Genomic DNA, 20,655 nt, shown 5'->3' with positions numbered 1-20,655 from the left:
CAGCCTATGAGCTAATTTGTACCATCCAAAAATATTAGTAAATCTCTGTTTCTCCTTCCTTCTATGGTTTACACAAAGTTTCCTACAATTCTGCATTTGTCTAATATTACTCTTTTCTACATCTTTGTTGTGCATCACCTTCTTCTTCATTTTTGTTTTTCTTATTTTTTGTTTTAAGAAAACCTATGTCAGGACCATTCAACTCTCGACAAATGACAGTAAAAGTTCTAGTGATAAAGAAATAAGCTATTTTGTTACATTACATTTTGCATTAATTTCATCAAAATAATGAAAATATTACTGCTACCAGAGTATTTTTAATTCATCTAAATAAAGATCATCGCACCACAATTTATCGTTTCCTTATGAATGATGAACCTTATAGTGCTGCAATATTTTGTTTATGAAATATATAAAATTGTTACGTGTATTCGAAAAATCTTATCCGAAAAAAAAACTATAGTATTCAAAATTATTGGTAATCATTCTCGCTTAATAGTAAACTGTTCTTTTCAGCTCATAAAGTGCTCTGGCAGGAAGATACTATTAGTTTCACTGAGCAATACATATCTAGCATGTTGTCCCTCAAATAATAGCATTTGTGCTCACAGTGCAGTATTACACTACTACTTAACTTAATTAGCTTGTCTATTGAACCATGAGCTGAGTTAAACCGAACATTACGTACACCCACTAGTATCAGACCCTGGACCACTTACAGAAGTAATGAATTACAAGTACACAAACTAACCAAATTTTGTGGAATTAAAGAAAAAAATAATCAAACAGCGACAAAGCAAACTAACCAAATTGCATGAAATTAAAAAGTCATCAAAAGCGATAAGGCAAACTAACCAAACCGCATGAAATTAAAGAAAAATAATGAATGGTAAGACAAATTAACCAAACTGTATGAAGTTAATGAAAAATCATCAAACAACGATAAGGCAAACAAACCAAACTGCATCAAATTAAAGAAAGATCTCAAACAACGATAAAGCAAACTAACCAAACTGGATCAAATTAAAGAAAAATAATCAAACAACGATAAAACGAACTAACCAAATTGCACCAAATTAAATATAAATCATCAAAAATTGGAAACGGGATCTAATCAAATTTTGTGAAATTAAAGAAAAATCTTTGAACCACGATAATATAAACTAACAAAATTGTGTTAAAGAGCATTTATTAAACAACGATAACACGCACTAGTCAAAGGAAACAAGAATAACACTAATTTATCAATTTTTGTGAAACTGAAGACAAATCATCACACAAATTAGTGCAAATTAAACTTTAAAAAAATCTCAAAAAAAGATAACAAAAACAAACTGATTTGTGAAATTAAACAAAAATCATCATATAACAACATCGCGAACTAATCAAAGTTTGTAAATTAAAGGAAAATCATTAACAAAATAATATGAATTACTTTCGTAAAATCGAACAACAATACAAAACAAACCAATTGCTTGAATGAAAACGAAGTAACTGAAGAGTTAAACGCAAAATAAACCCTTTTTGTGAACTTCAGATGAACAATAAATCAACAGTAACGCAAGATCATGAATGTATTGACGAAATATTTGTTTTGTTTTTAAGTTTCAACCATCATACGTTCGCAAATGGCAGGCGAATGACCTAAACTATTAAAGGCAGTCATTTGTCCGAGTTCGTATTTTCTTGCTTGGCTTGTTTTCTCGTCCATCTGTTTAATTTTAAATCAACATACATAGAGTAGAATTCAGTAAATAATTCAACGAAGAGGAACATGAACAGCAATATGAGTGCTCAAGTATCTTCATGGTGTGGTTTTTTACATGTTACAGAGTCGCCAGCGGAAATGAATGCGCACAACCTACATGTAGCTTTAACAATAATTTTGGAACTTGTCCATTAACTTAAATATTTGCTTACTTAATGTAAACAAAAAAAAATGCAAGATCTCTATAATTTTGAAAAATATTGTAATTCTCTATTTATTACAAGATACTAAAGCTCCCACTTGAAATCAAATTCCTAGTTGTTGGTTCCCAATTTGCCTAATTTATCAAACTAATTCCTCACAACCTTGCGAAACATAAAAGTCAATGTATAATAAAGAGAATGAAAATCGAATTATTAAATGCAAAAGATATTTTAAAGCAACTAATTACTCTGTTCATACTGACTCTAAACAGTATGCGTGAATACGAGATACAAGATTCCAAACAATCTGAAAAGTAAGTAAGTATGTTGTAGTTTGCTAGTATAGTAGCATCAAGTCTTGGAGGTATCTAGTGTTGAAGCAAGTGTTAATTAAAGCGTATGAATGATTGATGCTATTCTAGAATTAGGAAGTCATTGCAATGTTTACTTTATAAATGTAAGTTATGTGTTGAACTATGCGTTTTACAAATGTATTATAGAAAAAGGAAATCCAAGAATTAAAAAAATACACACATTTAAGATATATTTTATATCTTACTAAATTGCAAAAAAAAAAAAAAAAAACTATATAGATTTAAAATAAATTTTATAATATATTACTTAACTGCAGGAAACATAAAATTACACAAGTATATAAATTTTAAAATAAACAAGACATTAGCATAAAACGTAGGATTAATTCTTAAACAAGCGATTTAAATTTGTTTTAATGTACACTTATGTCTAAAATTATTGTCACATGTCTATAAATATGTTGTAGGAATATAATTTGATAACGAATTCGCCCGGTATTTCTTATAATGTTAGTATGTGTATAATCGGCAAAGACATGTATGTGGCAAATTTCATGTCAAAAGTGTAGTAAATAAGAATAATAAAACGAAAATAAAACTTTCTCATCCATTTAGCAACATTTTGTTTTACTCATTCTAATTTTCGTATTTATAATTCTTTTCCTATGAAATTTGCTACAAATATACATTTTCCGATTATACACATAGTATCCCTACTAAAAGCACCCTGCAAAATCATTATCAAATTATATTCTTACAAAAAGACAGTTATAGATATGCGACAATCATTTTGGACATGAGTGTACATTGATAAATGATTACACAAATATGAAAAGGTAGGTATAAAAGTGTCAGAACTTTGTTCTTAGTTTTCGAGAAAATTTCTTGAGAGAGAACTAGTTATTCTTGGCAAAGTTGCGTTTTTATGAAGTCATTACAAGTTGAGAAGGCCATTCAAAAAATATTCCTCATCCTACTACGGAGTTTTTCTTTCTTTTCTTTTTTTAACTAGGTCAGGTATTCGAAGGTCTATTATATTTGCACATACACGGTAATTTAGTCATGGCTGATATAGTTTAACTATCAACCAATGTAAATGGATACTGATAAAATAATGGAAGACAGAGAATGCTGAAAAGGTTATGCGTAAATAAGCTACTGAATTTGACCCACGTCCACCGAATAGACTAAAAATTTACAGAATACGCAATAAATTTGGTAAAACTCACTCCATCTGTAGTTTGCTAAAGAGTCGTCGATCGGTCAGCGTTATTGGTCAAGAACAATGAAATGTTAGTTGTTGTAGACATTTATCCACAGACTAGAAACACCAAAGAGTGAGCTTCTAGTGAGTTAAACGTTTCCCGTAGATCTTTGATGCATCTAATGAAACCCTCAGGTTTGAAGATGTATCGGCCAATATTACTTCACAGATTATTAGAGGACTGTCCATATCGCTGATTACAATTCTGCGAGATAATGTCGAATGCAGAAAGACAAGGTATCATTCGAAAAGTATGTTGGCCAAATAAGGTGAATGTTAAACTTTCAGACGCTGTTAATAGGCATAACTGTGTCTATTCCGCAATAGAAAACACCGTGTAACACTTGAACATCAATTAAATCAACTTGGGATTACAGTTCACGTGAGCATTTCATTTAAAGGGGTAATTGAGCCTAGCTTTTTAAATGATCCTAGCGTTTTAAAGCTCACGGCCTGTACCTTAAGATGCTACAGGATACTGTTACTCCACAATTACGGGGATAACATGATGCTCCTCTCCACTATGTTGTAACAATGTGTGAGTTCCTTGACAACGAAGCGCCCAATCGTTGGATAGGTCAACGAGGGACGGTTGAATGGCCACCAAGATCATCAAATCTCCCCCAAGTGAACTTCTTCCTTTAGGGTGTTGTCAAACATAAATTTTTTTCGGGAAAGTCACACACAATTGACGACATGACTAATTTAATAAGAGAATAATGCCAAGAAATTAATAACAATAAAACCCTCTGTGCCAAAGTATGTTTAAGTTTAGAAATTAGATTGCAGGAATGTGTAAAAGGCGAAGACTCGCAGTTTGAGACTCAGTAATTGAACCTAATTGTAATTCCTGTATTATCGTGATTGCAAGTTCATGAATTTATTATTTTTTCACAATGAAGAACTTATTATATAATACATAATTACTACTAAAAAAGCAAGAATCTTTATAACTGCATACATACTTTTGCACCCACGATCAGTGATTTGCACTTTACTAAACTCTTTAAGTATGTAACAATATCTTGTATTTTCTGTATAATTTTTACATATCTTTTCTTGTATTTCCGGTCAATGTGTGATTTTAAAATAAGCACTAACAAGTTCGAAGAAGAAGAAGAATTTTCAAATTGATTCTAAGATTATTATGTAGAGATGATGATTTGATGAGTTTTTGTCTTTAGGTTGTCATAACAACGAAATGTAAATAAATGATATAATTCCGGATCCATCTTAAAAGGAGGATATACACATAATCTTTGAAGGTGTGTATTTATTTTAGTAATTGTGTGCCACAATAAAAAGAAGGAAAATTAAATGCCATATGAACTGTTTTATGTGATTTTCGTAGCTTGTTCTAAATATAAATATGATTGAGGGCCTTTGTATTAGTGTCGTCATATAAAATATTGCGATTGTCGTTATAAGTAGCTCCCTTTCTTTCTGCTGTAACGTGTCCACTCATAACGTTTTGACGTCAACCAAACGTTATGTGTTGAAGTTAGATATTTTACACGAATTGAAAGATATTAAGAATATTTAAGAAAATAGTGACGGGCTGGAATCTTGTATTTAAGCAATAACATACAAGTAGATGCATGTCTGTTTAAATTATCAAACACTGCGTTTAATTGTCAATATATTCAGTTTGGTCTAAGGTTTCGAGTCTTAACCCTGCCCATATTTAGTTTATGTAGTTCTTAGTTTAGTTATTTTTAAGCGCTTTGATTTACTAAAAACTTATTTATATGTTTACGCTGTTCACCCATCTGGGAGACAAAAGAAATCTCAAGAACTAGTCGATAGAACACCATGAATTTCTGTCAGGATATACAACGTTATCAAATCTAGAAGGCTTAGGTGGGCAGGTCATGTAGCCAGAATGGAAGAAAGTAGAAACGATTTCAAAGTTTTAACTGGAAATCCAATCGGAAAAAAACCATTAGGATGACCTACGCACAGATGGGAGGGCAATATTAAGATAAATCTTGCAGAAATAGGAACACAAAGTAAACTGTCTCCAGTTGGATAGAAGTCAATGGAGAGCTTTTGTGAACGCGGCATTGAACGTCCGGATTCTTAAGACCATATTGTTAGTTAGTTAGTTAGTTATACGGGGTGAAAAGTTAAAAGTCGAATACATTGATGGAGGTCATCTAATCAGTTGATCCCAAGATATGGACAATGAAAAATCATTTTATGTATTTCTATGAATATAAATTATTGATATTATTCTTATTTTATTACTATCCGCAGTGCTGTTAAAATTAGCGCGCTAGCATAACATTCTGTATGCAAAATACTAACCTGTCCGTAGAATACAACGGTAAAATAAAACTAAATTTCTTTCCATTCGAAAAATACAGAGACTTAAATATATTTATTTTTTAAAAAGCATTCGTTGGTGTTAAATTATGCTTCATCCAATTCTACATAGAATGTTATATTTAAGCCTAGACTTGGTAAATTTAAGTTTGTTAAAAAAAATTCAGTTTATCAAAAATCAAATCAAACTCCTTCATGTGGTGTAAACTGTGACACTGTTGATTACTTTGTTACAAACTAGGGATAGCCAATTCCGGAATTTTTATTTTCGGGAATCTAGAAAGTAAAATCAGGAAAAATTCCGAAGTCGGAAAATTCCGGAATTCGGAAAAATCGCAATTTAAAAAGATGATTTTTCCGAAATCCACAATTTTTCCGAATTCTGGATTTCTTTTTCTGAATTCTGGATTTTTTACGAAATCCGAAAAGTGACATTTCCGATTCCGGGAAATTTTGGTCATCACTAATTTAAACATACTTCTTCCTATTATCTCCACTGAAATTACAGCATGCCGAAAGCATTGGTGGACCAGTGACGGGTAAAAATTGGTTGACTCGCAGCGATGATCCGTGATGGCCCCCTTCCGTTTAGAAAATTATACTTCCAGCGTCCTTCAGCGGCAGAGACGCGACGAAACGCCAATGAACCACAAAATTTCTCCCTCAAAATATGTCAAATCACCAAAGTGCATGATTTATTTACATTAAGGTGAGTTTAAAAAGCACTAAAAATACCCTGGGTTGGGCGCGAACCATCAACTGTATGATTACTGGCGCGTGTTCTTTCGACTTCATCACGGAGGTGATGAACCAAGCCCGCATGTGGAGAGATAAATCGTTGAGGTCATTTTAATTTGGGAAATCAGAGTACTTCTTTAATTTTTTATATTCGACGATAACAGATAAAGTGTGTTCTCTATGTAATTTTTTAACAAATGACTAACATCTATTTACTTTATTTCATAATTCTCCCATATTTATTTACTAATGATCGGCGACAGTTGCCATCTAAATTCATACAATTATACGCACTCATCTCAAGATTTTCACTTCATAATGTAGAGGCAGAGGCAGGTTTTACTTTTGACCCCCGTAGCTCACTTTAAAAAAATTCGTCAGGAAACAATAATATATAATAATAATCTCATGCACATGACTAGTGATAGTTCGTGTTGGTCCCCTCGCGATTCTCCGCGGCATATCGAAAGAGCGCTGTCCAGAATGAAGTCCTCGCTGCTACGCAGTGGTAACTTCAACACCCCGATTCTAGATATCTGTTTCGACTCGACGAAACTCCACCGTCAGTGGCCCACTAGCGGCAATCCTTCGACATGTCGCTATATCGACGATCAACATTTACCGATAAGTGGTCAACTAGGTGTTGGCGACGTTTTCGGCATAGAGTTCTATTAGCTGCCAATGTAGTGGAAAAGTGGCACTGCTATTGGTGTTTCTCCTGACCCCTCTAAGAAGAAAACAAATCAGTCATTTAGTAGTCAGAAGAAGACAAAATTAAAGGAGAAACTACAAGAATGTAATATAGATATTGAGTTAAGTTTGAAATGCAAACCAAAATGTTCTCATACCAGAAATCGAATACAGGTTTCCCATCCAACAGTTTGCTTTCGTAATCTTGTTAGCATTTGCATTCGCCTACATGTAACTATTTAAAAAAAAATGAAAATCTGATTACTTTTCAAGTTTTATGTCAATCTGATATTCTTTTGGCACATAAGTCTGATTACTTTGTTAGTTTTACGTGAATTTGCTTACCTTTTCTAGTTTTAGGTCAATCTGATTACTTCTTTTTAGTTTTCCTCAATATGATTACTTCATTTACTTTTACCTCAATCTGATTACTTTTTTAGTTTTACCTCTATCTGATTACTTTTTTAGTTTTTACGTCAATTTGATTACTTTTTCGTCAATCTGTTTACTTTTTCTTAGTTTTTTGTCAATCTGATTACATTTTTAGTCTTACGTCAATGTGATTACATTTTCTAGTTTACGCCAATCTGATCATTTTATTTATTTTACTTTAATCTGATTACTTTTTTTAGTTTTAGTTAATCTGATTACTTTTTTTAGTTTTAGTCAATCTGATTACTTTTTCGTTTGACGTCAATCAGATTACTATTTCGTTTGACGTCAATTTGATTATTACTTTTTTTAGTTTCACGTCAATCTGCTTATTACTTCCTAGTTTCACGTCAATCTGATTCCTTCTTTTAATTTACGTCCTTATCCAACACCGAGGTTATGAGGGATAGAATGTACCGATATGACTAACGTGGACTCTGAATTACAAACGTGTCTTCATGCAGTTGGAAATAACGCATACCACAATGTAAGATCATCCTTCAAAGTATAGGTCGTTCCCCATCACACTACTTTCGCTTCAAAAGAGAGATGGATCACAAGATTACACAGATATTACTGGATCCGAAAAAAAATCTGTTGCTTTACTTTAATTACGGTAATCGTTGAATGTTAGTAATTACTGTACGGGAGTATTTTCTGAAAATTACACGAAAATACATCATACATCACAGGGAAATGAACTTCATAATTATAACTTATATATTGAAATGTTAGGTTATGTTTGTTATGAAGAAAAAAATATATGTTTCTGGCCAACTCTTTCAATAGTGAGTTCTCGAGAGCTATAAGCTCTAGAAAGACGTCGTTTTTAACGATATATTGTAAATTTTATGTAGATTGTTCAGTTCTAATTGAATGTTTAAAAAAATGGCTGGTATTTCTTTATTACATTTTTTGGGCTACACTGGAAGTGCTGAATTTTTTAAAAAGTAAACCATCATATTCTATGGGTTATACATTCCAACACTACACGTTTGTATACAGGGTTAGTATACTTCTCCAGCGTTTGTTACATTGCCAATGATAATGAAAAATGAAGGGTAAGGGGAAAAAAGGAGGAATGTCACAAAACTGGATTTTCGAGAAAACGGCGTTTTTATATTTTAAACCGCTTAATAAAGAATAGGATAGTCAAATCTTTTGCCCCGTTTTACATGGACATTTCGACATTTAGGCATGCATGTCATATACTGTCAAATAGTACTAAGAATCACCAACAGATAGGACAAAGCACCTAATAAAGCACCCACATGGACATTCCTAGTTTTTTCCCCTTACCCTTCAAATGAAGGATAACCATTTCTCCAGTCTAAGATAAACCTTTATTGTTTGAAATGTTTTGCCCAATGAACATCATATATCACTGACACCATTATTAATTATGCATATTGCGTTTGCTTATTACATAGTGCATGCAAGAAGAAAGAAAACACTGATCATACATGAATTATAAACTTCAACTATCTTGCAAAGGGTGCGAGATATTAAAAAAATAAACGAAAAATTCTTCCTTATATAGTATCCCTTGCCGATTTTTATCAAGGCGTCTTTCACTTGCGTCTGTAAAGGAACATGTACAGATGTTGAGAGGAATAACAAGGAGATTCATTTTCATATGTGAAAGATGCGTTGTGTAAAGAGCGCAGGTTCAGCTAGTATATGGCAAAACTTGTCATTTCTGATATGTGTGTTTTATTTATTTATTTTGTTTACAAGAGAAAGCTCATAATCATAATCTCATAATATTGATTTCTTTTAACGTATTGTGTATAATAATGGAATTATAATAGATATAGAAATAGAATATGTTAGCTTATTTTAATGTCTTAAATGAGACATTGCTCATTTTCAACACGATTACCAACTACAGAAACTTAATTAAGACTCCCGGACAATACTAAATTAAACCAGATCCTATTGAAATTGCAAAACTACCCATTTCAAATGGACATTGCAAAGTTCAACATTATTACCCATCCTAATTGAAAATCAAAAATAACAACCATAACTTATTGCATATCTAGCATTCTTAATTTGAAACAATATAGGAATAAAAGTAGGATTTGGATATTTAAAAAAAAAAGAAATAATGCATAATGTACAATGATTTGACTAGATGCCAGTGCTTGTTTAATAGTCTGAAACCTCTTCTATTGTTGAAATTCAATCAACAAAGCACTTCAACAAAATGAATGCTAACCCCCAACAATAGCAAGAGTTAATCGATAATTCAATACGTCCATTGAGAGAGAGAGAGAGAGAGAGAGATGAAAGAAAATCCTTTAATGCAGAATTATGGATATTCCTATTTTGACCGTTAACTAGGCCTATAAACTGAATGAAAAGGTAATATGTGAAGTATTTCGTGTTCATACAAAGAGAAGCAATTTTGTGTTGGAAATGTTATTTATCTTATCCATGATGCACATTTACCTTAATCTTTTTAATTAGCAGTTCATTGCTTTTAATTCGACTGATGTCTTACGCAATTATCTTCGCTATATTTCAGAAAATATTATAATTCAATGTATATATATATACAGGGCCGGATTTAGGTGGGTGCAAAGGTGCACGTGTACCCCCGTTCGTTGTAAATATACACTACTTAAAATGAGAAGCTAGCAGTGAAAATAGCAATAATTTCCGAAACTTTCTGCCATCATATTTCCGTTTGGGGTTTGAAAGAAAGCAGAACTTTGTGCTTTTCTAAACGTATAAGGAAAAAGATTCACCAAGCAAAACAATATAACATTGTCAAGTAGAGAAGAAAAGACAGCCCAGGAGAAGAGAACATTTTTCCCTGCATAATGCTTGTAACCCTCCCTTCTGCAAAATACTTTCCTCAGTTCTATGTGCGCATCAGTGTTGTCAGGGGTAAAGAATATTTTCACATGTCACTTTGAAGAGTTTCAGTGTGATTGATTATTTTGATAGCTATTGGTGCAACACCCTCAGACAACCCTGGATCCCGCCCTGTATATATATATGGTGTTTCAAAACAACACTGACAACGTTTTGGAGGTAATTCCTGACACCAAGATAAGACAAAAAGTATAGACCAATCTGGCTACACAAATGCTTCCTTTCGGAGTTACAGGCTGCCGGAAACTGAAAAAATAAAGTTTAAAGATCCATAGCTCCAAAACTATAGGAAGTATCATTGTCGGATCAAGACTTCACTTACGAACTAGTATGTGCCTTACCAAATATCCATATTTCAGAATCCTACGGCACTTCCACAACAATTTTCATAGAGGTAATTGGTGAGTACTTCAACATGGATTCGAAACATGGATTTTTGGATAGGCCCTTATTACTTCCTAAGTGAAGTCTTGACCCAACTATGAACAGTTAAAGTTCATTTTTTCATGTTTTCAGCATTTGTGTACCCAGGTTGGTCTATACTTTTTGTCTTATCTTGGTGTCAGGAATCACCTTCCAAACGTTGTCGGTGTTGTTTTGAAACACCCTATATATATATATATATATATATATATATATATATATAACTAAAAGAAAGAGTGTTGCTTCAAAATACCAATTTTAAAGTAAACTATGTGAATAGTGTATTCTATATATAGATGTCCCCTATTGTATATACACGTGCAACATATTATATTTCTACTTTGCGTGTATGTAAAGAAATATATACATAACCGTATGGGTTAAAATAGATTAATTATAACGGAACTGGATGGTTGATGGAAGAATTAATTGATAAAATAAAAAAGGATAATAAGAAATCAAAGAGTCCGAAGAATGATTAAGGATACAATGTTATCCATTTCAAGTTTACATTGACTAGGATAGAACGATAGATTCCTTCTATCACATATGAATGCCGCACCATTCAGCAACTGTGCCCACCATTCTCTTGCAGAAACTTTTAAAAAATCATTTGCGTATTTGTCGTTATTAGTAGCTAATAACTTCCACTGAAAGACCTAGCATTTCCTCAATTCTGATTTTATGTCCTCACTTGCTTCCTTTTTTCTTTCTTTTTTTAAAAGCAAACGTTATAGCGGTTAATAAAATTTGTTACTTCCTGAATTCCAGCGTACTGCTTTGACTACACTACTGAAAATTCATACATGCAAATTAAACTCTTTCGTCCATACAAAAATAATAAAAATGCTTCCTAAAAATTTAGCTGTTGTACTATCTTGTAAAGGAATCAATGTGACTTTATTGTTTTCGTTATCTTCTTTTTTTCCCTCTCCCTCCTTTATTTTCAGCGTGAACTGTTAAAAAAGAGAAAATGACAGTTAACATTTCATTAATGCTGAAGGAAGCGGAAAGCAAAGCAGGAATGGAATGGAGGTTTTCCATAATCCTCTTCGTGCATGCACGAAACTGTATTCCGGGCTTGCATAAGGATTAAGGCGTTGTTGCCGGTGGTAACACGCAAAAGGAAGTTAGATAATTTGAAAGTCTTAAACAGTTTTCGTAGGTATAAGAAAATGAAATATTGTGTTAACAGGTTGTTTTGGTCTCTAAATATCAAAAATAGATTTGTTCAAAATAACTCTCTCGTATGCTAAGCACGGTTTTAGTTCTTGCGTGCATTTTCTTCACTTTCCTTAGCAGAGTTATGCTATGTGAATTATCGGGATGTAGTTGTAGTTCTTAGGAGCATTTCTAATTTCGTGTGTTTGTTTCATCGTTCCATCTCTACTAGTTTTGCTGTTATTCAATTTGAGCTAATCTATATGTAATTATATATATATATATATATATATATATATATATATATATATATATATATAAATGAAAGTCACTATGTCTGTAACTTCGAACCTCTTGAACCATCTGACCGATCTCGATCAAATTTTCAACATAGACGAGGTTCGATTCTGGGATGGTTTCTATTATTTCACTTTGACAGTGCAGCTTAGGGGAGAAGGAGGAGGGGGAGACATTTAAAAATAATCAAAAATGACTTATATTAGTGTTGAATCTATAGTTTTCGGGATTGCCGAGATAAACAGTGACACTTCTGATGCCGCTTAAATCCAAGTTCAGCCCCACATCTTAGAGGAGAGGAGAGAGATATAAAAATGATTGATAATGACCGATGTTAGTGTCTAATCCATTGTTTTCGGAGTTGTTGAGATGAACAGTGAGAGTTTCGATGTTGTTTAAATCCAAATTCAGCCCTTTATATATCGAAAATGAAACGTATTCTCCCCATGTGAAGAACGGGTATTTTGCTATACATGTATATATGAATAAATAAAAGAATGACTCTAAAATAAAATTAAAAAATGCGACACGAATAATTCAAAAGCTTAATTGTTCTTAAATGGTTCGTGACCTCGAATTCTCTTGCGGAATACCGGAGATTGATTCGTGGTAGGAGTACGTGGGAATACATCTGACATACATCTGCTCCTGTACCCCGAACTAAAATAGACTAAATTTCAGAAAGCAAACCAAGACTGTGAAAATTGAAAAATGAAAACTTTTACCAATTTCTACTGATTTCCTGTGAATGATATGAAAAGTAATAGTTGGGGATTTTGCTTGACTTGTCAGAAGTTTTGCACGTTGAGACAAGAATAGAATTATGATTTCTACAAGATTTTTGTAGAAATATTTAGAAAAGCTTGGTAAAAAAAACACCTTTAGTCATTGTATAAATATCAATATTTTAATCTAATTCCTCCTAAGCTTCTCACAGGATATCAGTTTTATTGCTTCCAATGACAATAAGGATACACGGAAAGAAGGGGCTAATCGAAATTTTACATTTCTTTCAGGAGATCCAATTTAAAATGTTGATAGGTCCTTTATTTCAATGTATGACTTCTTTTTCTTTTGTAAGTTTTTTTTCTTTGCAACGAGTCGCTTTTTTAAAAACAATATTCGTAGTGCATTTAGAAATACAAAATAGCACCAACAGATGGTGTCCATATCGGCATTTTCGCAAAAATTATCAATGAGCCTCTTTTTTCCGTGTACCCAGCACGGGCCTGGCATACAAGCGTGAATACATATATATATGCAGGAGCGGATCCAGGATATGATCAAGGGAGGGGCTAAACCATATTTTGCCGTTTTATCCAGTGTAAAGCAGGATTGAAGCCCATTTTATCCAGTGTATACCTCAGCGTTAAGGGGAGGCTATAGCCCCTATATCCCCCCTTGGATCCGCCACTGTATATATATATATATATATATATATATATATATATATATATATATATATATATAGAGAGAGAGAGAGAGAGAGAGAGAGAGAGAGAGAGAGAGAGACCCTAATATTGTGTGTGCGTATGTTTGTGTCTGTGTGTAACTTAATTAACGTAGTAAACGTCGAGAGGTGATTCCTGTCCCCGAGATAAAACGAAAAGTATAGACTACCTGAGTGTAGGAAAACCACGGACCTATGTCCACCTGAAAATGTTCGGAAAAATGCAAAAACAGCCGTAACTCAAGAACAAAATATCGGATCGAAATCCGGCAAAAGGAATGTCCCTTATTTTTAGCCATAGATTCCCTTAGTGTACAATCGGTCGTAGTGCAGTGACGTTGCAAGGGTGACTCCCAAAGAAACTGAAGTATTCCTTCGAGTATTTTATCAAATCTTAGTGAGAAAAATGAACAACAATCAACATCCAACGATCTGGGAATGTTTCATTTAGGTAGGTCTGCATATTCCTGTCAAAATGTGCTGGTGCAGTGTCACGCTGGGATCACATCTGCTGTCTTATGTTCAAGGGCACATGGTGTAACAATTTTGAGAGAACATTACGTAAAAATAAAATATACGTACTCCCATACAGGGGAAGGTAAATAAACAAGGACCTACCACAAAATTATCCACCATACTCCGCCGCACACTCACACTAAATCTCTGCTGCTGATCATTCACTAGAGTAACTTGTGAATTTGCACGCCCTATACATGGCTACTGCTAGTTTCAGGGAGGTCTCTGACCATTCCTAGTACGCTGTCTTCAAATTCAACTGTTCATATGGTGTGATTTCCTGCAATTTCACTAGGGGAAATTGAAGAGACCCTATATTTCTCGAAGGCGAGTATGGAGGCATGTAAAAATGCAGTGAAAGTTACTCTCCTTTTTGAGGGCGACGGTCACGATATAAATGTTTCGCCTCTGGGCTATTTTCCCAGCCTCTCCATAAATGAAGTGCATATTTTCTAACTCGTGGATAGGGTAATCTGCCATCACGCAGGCACGAACAAATTAACGCAATTAATTTTACTTAAACGCTTACACTTATGCATGACCGTGAATAGCTGGACACAACCGTCTACCGTTGAATGCAACACTTCCTGTCCTGTTATGCAGCAATTCCACACGTAACACCAGAGCACAGGACTATGTATATCACTCATAAGTTGTATAAATGCCTACTACAACGCTGCCACGCTAATTGACGCCACAGCCTTCTGCGAGCAACTCGTAATTGGCACACAAGGGACGACAGTTTCGTAGTGTGTGATTAAAGCATCATGCCCTTAGTGAAAGTACTATGAGCTACGTACGTGCTGCTACGTGCACGCGAAAGTAACACACTCTCTTTCCTCCGTGTAGGTATTTCATCCAGCTCCAAGGTACATTACAACGTCGGAAAAAGATTTTGCCCCATTTTTGGGATGTAAGTCCAACGAACGTTCTTCGAGAAAATTTCTCCAGCAGTGACAAAATCAAAATGTGAATGAGCTACACTAGGACACTATTTTTGTATATTCACAATAGGAATGTAGTTTTTCGTAGCTCAGAGGTAAGGGCGGTTTGCCAACTCCAAGGGAAGGGAAAAGCCCCTCGAAAGTATTCCTGGAAGAAGATTCACCTAACGGATAAATCAAGTATACTGTTCCAACGCATTTCTTTGTATCGTTATGCAACGATGTACAACATCTCGTATTTCGTTCATTTTTGTTGCTTCTGTGCACAGAAGTATCATATTCCACGGAATTACATACTACGAGGAGGAAATTCTTTAATGCAGCTTACTTGTGCCTAATATATATTCACGGAATATTTCACTCGGTCGAAAAAGTACCGGTATAACTAATTTTTCAGGCAAGCCATCTTGAGCGAGGTTTTCCCTGAGCTTCCCCCATTCACACCAGGAAAATGTCGAGATGGTACCTAAGATAGTGGTCCCAGGCCGCTTCCTTCCTTCCCTTTCATCGGATAGTGTGCTCGCCGAGGGACGTCATTTCTCCTATACGTGACGGGCTAAATGGCTTTATATGCTGACAACCTAGAAATCTAATTCCTAATCCCTTTACACAATATTTGGGAATTCCTGTATCATGTGAAGAATCCCTTGTACACTCGTTTATCACATATGATCTGTACACTTTTTTGATACTACATGTTATGTTTCTTTACATGCCGCCTGACTGTCCTATGTACAGTCGTTTCAAAACTAATAGGGATCAGAGATTTTTTTTTTTTTATTTTCACACACTCGTAACTTGGACAGGAAGCCGTTCATTTATCATAGGTAATCATTATCCTAGAAGATATAACTGTGATACGTTATAGGCTTCGTTTCATTTAAATTGTTCTTCCGAGAGTTTATTCTGCACTGAGACAAAATACATCAATCACACACTCTTTTTTCCTTTTTGAATAAAAAGTGTTCTTCTAACTTAACGATGTACTATTATTTTTAATTGTTGTAATCTTGTACTTGATTGTTGTTCATTTCCCTCATTCATCTTTTGATAAAATACTCAATGGAATACTCAATGTTTTGCTTGGGAGTCACCCTTGCACTATATCCGATTGTAGACTAATAGAATCTACGACTAAAACAATGGATATTCACTGTTAACTTACTTCGATCTCACGTTTTGATCATGTGTTGTAGCTGTTTTTACATTTTTCCGACAAATCTTCGAGTGATCAGGGCTCTGAAAGGAGGCATTTTTACACACAGGTTGGTGTATACTTTTCGTTTTATCTCGGTGTCAGGAATTACCTCCCGACTTTTGCTATATTAATTAAGTTACACCCTGTAAACATAGGGGAGACTTTTTTTTTATTAAAACCGGCAAATTTGTTTAGTAACGTAAATAGCTAAACTGTGAAAATCTCTAAAACCTCTTTTTAGTTCTTGTATTTTTTTTATTTATTTATTTATTTTTTTTTTTTGTCAAACAAAATTAAGCTAAATATATACTAATAATTCAATACAGCTATATTTTAGAAATACAATAGGAAATGCCTATTCGAATCTGCTCTAAAACACACAGAAACAATCAAATTTGTAAATAAGAAGCTTACAAAAACTTGAATTGGTTAAACTGGCGCTATATCGACTGCGCTTAGCTTCTGAAAGATTTCTTGGCAATAAATTAGTGGCAGTACGAAAAACTCATATTTTATCTTATCAAATAAATCTGCATGTTAATTATTTTACTGGCTCTATATATGTATTTTTTGAAAAGTGATTGTACTCTTTACCTGTCTTTGTGGTGGACAAACACCGTGTGCGTGGGTTTTCTCGGGGTTCTCCCGTTTCCTCCCACTTTCTTCATTCCACCATTTCATTCATTACTCATCATCACCGTCTCCTTTAGCCTAACCGGCATAACCGTGGGACGTAAAACTTAAAGATTTCATTTCATTTTCTTTACCTGTCCTCCGTCAATAGCAACTGTATGAATGACGCAGCCCCCTTTTTATAAGGGCACACTGTACTCTTCACAGGTTCTTTACCAACGGCCATTACGCCATTACGTATAAGCATAATGAATTCTGTATAGAAAACTGTTATACAGAAAAACAACTAAAACTGCTTATCTATAATGTGAGGTTTCGCAGGGCGCATTGTACCCTTCATGGGTTCTTTATCAATAGTAATAGTACAGCTCACAGATGATGAGAAGAACCTCGCAGAAGTAGTGTGACATAGGTATGGGCTCTCCCACTTTTCGCATGGGGCTTTCAAATGACACCACGGAATAGCACACAGATAACTACCCAGAGTAGCAGACGACATCTAAGTATAGACCACACCTCAAAAACCGAAAATGGACTTGACCGTGTCGTTGACCTTTCCCCGCTTCCCCTGTTTTAGGGTTCTTCTCGTCATCTGTGAGCTGTATGTATTTATTGTACAGAACTGTGCTAAACAGAATAATAAATAAATCCGTTTATTTTGATGTGGTTTCGCAGGGGTGTCTTACGTAAATGGCGCACTGTACCCTTCACGGGTTCTTTACCAACAGTAACAGTATGTATTCATTGTACAGAACTGTGCCATATAGAATAATAAATAAAACCGATTATCTTTAATTTGGTTTTGCAAGGGAGCCTTATGTAAAGAGCGCACTGTACTTATCACGGCTTCTTTACCAATAACAACTGTAAGAATTTATTGAGCTGAGCGAAGCGAAGCTCTTATACTCGGGTTAGCCGTTTGGTTGTCCGCGAATTCCTCCTAGACCGTTTGGCCGATCTCAACCAAACTTAGCACGCTGATAGAGTATGTCGTGGTGAGCGACAACATAGGTCGAAATAAAAAATTCGATGTACCATCGAGGAATAATCACCGAAAAACGCTTCCTCCTAGACCGTTTGGCCGATCTCAACCAAACTTAGCACGCTGATAAGAGTATGTCGTGCTGAGTGAGAACATAGGTCGAAATAAAAAATCCGATGTACCATCGAGGAATAATCACCGAAAAACGCTTCCATAGACTTAACATGGGGAAAAAGTTTTCACGCGATTTTTTTGTCAACAATTAAAAATGGCATTTATTATTGCATAATGGCCAGGAATGATTACGTAGTTTAAGCTCGCTCAGCTCATTTCATTGCAATCGGGTACATCCATTGCATTCCTAGTTATAAAAGACTTATATGTTTATTTATAATGTGATGTCGTAGGGCGCACCGGGACATGTCCCGGTGGGCCAGCACGGGCCTGCGTGTACCCTTCAATTTCTTTTAATGCCCCACAATTATGTTCCGAGTCTAAGGCATATGGTGGTGATTATAATGATCAAAATGGTGAAATGCAGAAAGTGGAAGAAACCAGAAAACCAAGGAGAAAATCCACGCACTCGGTGCTTGTCCATCACATCTAGTGTAAGTTGAGATGATTCGCACCTTGTTTGGGGGGATATTTTCAGGAAGAGGAGAAACAAAGTCCTGATTCTTTACATAAACTCACAGAAAACAAAATCGCCTGGATTTAGGTATGGTTATGGAGCAGTAAACATCGATCCATCGATCCAGAACCGATCCATCACTGCAGTAAAGATTTTACAACAATTTTCTGACTTTCAAATAAAAATGGTTTGGAGTTCCATCCGGTATCAGAATAAAGTCATGAAGTACTTCATTCAGTTGAGAAAGCACCTATTACGTGCATAATGAGATACCCAGACCTTGATTACTAGAAAAATTCGATAACTCAATTTTTTATGCATTTCCTTCAGCTTAGAGTTAACGAAGTCCTATTGATTCTTGAATGTCATATAATCTTAAAGATGTTTCTAATTCTGTTACCTGAGTTATAAGAATGAATATTTCTGAATAAATACGCACTTTATTTTTTATAATATTTTATATATCTGTATCAGTCTTTGCATCAAGAGCGGATTTCGTTCATTCGCCCGCTGACCCCCAAGTTTACTCGGCCTACAGTCTCGCACCTCTCAAACCCACAATTATTCCAAATTTCAACTGTCTAAATTAAAGATATTGTATCCCAAGAAAACGTCCATTTAAATAACATGGGAATTTCTTCATCCCCCTTTAGACCCCTTAAAAACTAAAAATATTCACTTTTGGCAATTTTCCTGTGGGTTAGTCCTAGAACGCTACAATCATGCCAAATTTCATAATTCTAAACCTGCCGGAAGTGAATGAACATTTTGGGATATAGAAGATGTACCATATAAATAAGATGGGAAAAATTTTTCAGCTCTCCATAAAAAAATACTCTACGAAATTTTTAATTTTGGTGATATACTTACGTAACGCTAATGAAAACTTATAAGCATATCAAATTTCAGGTTTTTATTTCAATTCCAAGTATCTGAAATATGAGTTTTATGTCTAAAAAAGGCCAATTTAAATAACATTGAGAATTTCTTTATCGCCCCTTTAAATTAAAAATATTCACTTTTGGCAATTTTTCTGTCGGTTAGGCCAGAAAAGTTACAATCATGTCAAAATTAATCATTGTAGCCCTACAGGAAATGCCCAATAATTTTGGGGTGTAAAAAGTGCCCCATATAAATAACATGGAGAAGATTTTTCATTGCTCCATAAAACCGCTTTGCAGTTAGAAATTTTTATTTTTTGTGGTTTACTTAGGTAATGAAAACGTATCGAATCTCAAGTTTCTATTCCAATTTCAAGTACCTAAAATATGAGATTATAGGTCCAAAAAAGGCCCATTTAAATTACATGGGGAATTTCTTCACCGCCCCTTTAGACCCCTAAAAAATTATAAACATTCACTTTTGTCAATTTTCCTGTTGGTTAGCAACGAAAAGCTACAATCATGTGAAATTTCAACTTATCACGTCAACTGGAAGTACCCTTTCAATTTGTCATTTCATGTAGTTTTATATATATATATATATATATATATATATATATATATATATATATATATATATAAATTCGTATTCCAATTAACTGATTGATTTTATTTTGTATAGTTTAAACTAGAATCTAAATCACAGTAGTGTGTTCAACGCTCTAAAACCAGGGAATCAAACTTGGGACTTCGCACAAAAAAGGCACAAACATTTGTCAGTACACTAGGAACGAAATCTAATATTTCTATTGAGAACTTGGCGTTGTACATCAAATTAAACGTACATAGTTTCAATTCAAATCGAGTATAGTAATTATGGGTCGTTTTGGGCAACAATTCCATGAAATTCGAGATTACTGTGTATGTGTTAGATGGCTTGCTTGCCTCAACCTGTGGATAGATTTCCTATTATTATCTATGC

At 34.2% G+C, this 20,655-nt stretch overlaps 1 protein-coding gene across 1 annotated transcript in view; it reads left to right on the top strand.

Annotated features, from left to right (window-relative positions):
* The window catches only part of LOC145693098 (TWiK family of potassium channels protein 18-like), a 1,093,215-nt gene that overhangs the window by 213,322 nt on the left and 859,238 nt on the right, over positions 1 to 20,655 (top strand). The gene's annotated exons all lie outside the window — the stretch shown is intronic.

This window comes from Thermobia domestica, chromosome 8, assembly GCF_964235325.1.
Source record: "Thermobia domestica chromosome 8, izTheDome1.hap1.1, whole genome shotgun sequence".
NCBI classification, from domain to species: Eukaryota; Metazoa; Arthropoda; class Insecta; order Zygentoma; family Lepismatidae; genus Thermobia; species Thermobia domestica.
This window is presented reverse-complemented; position numbering and strand designations above follow the sequence as displayed.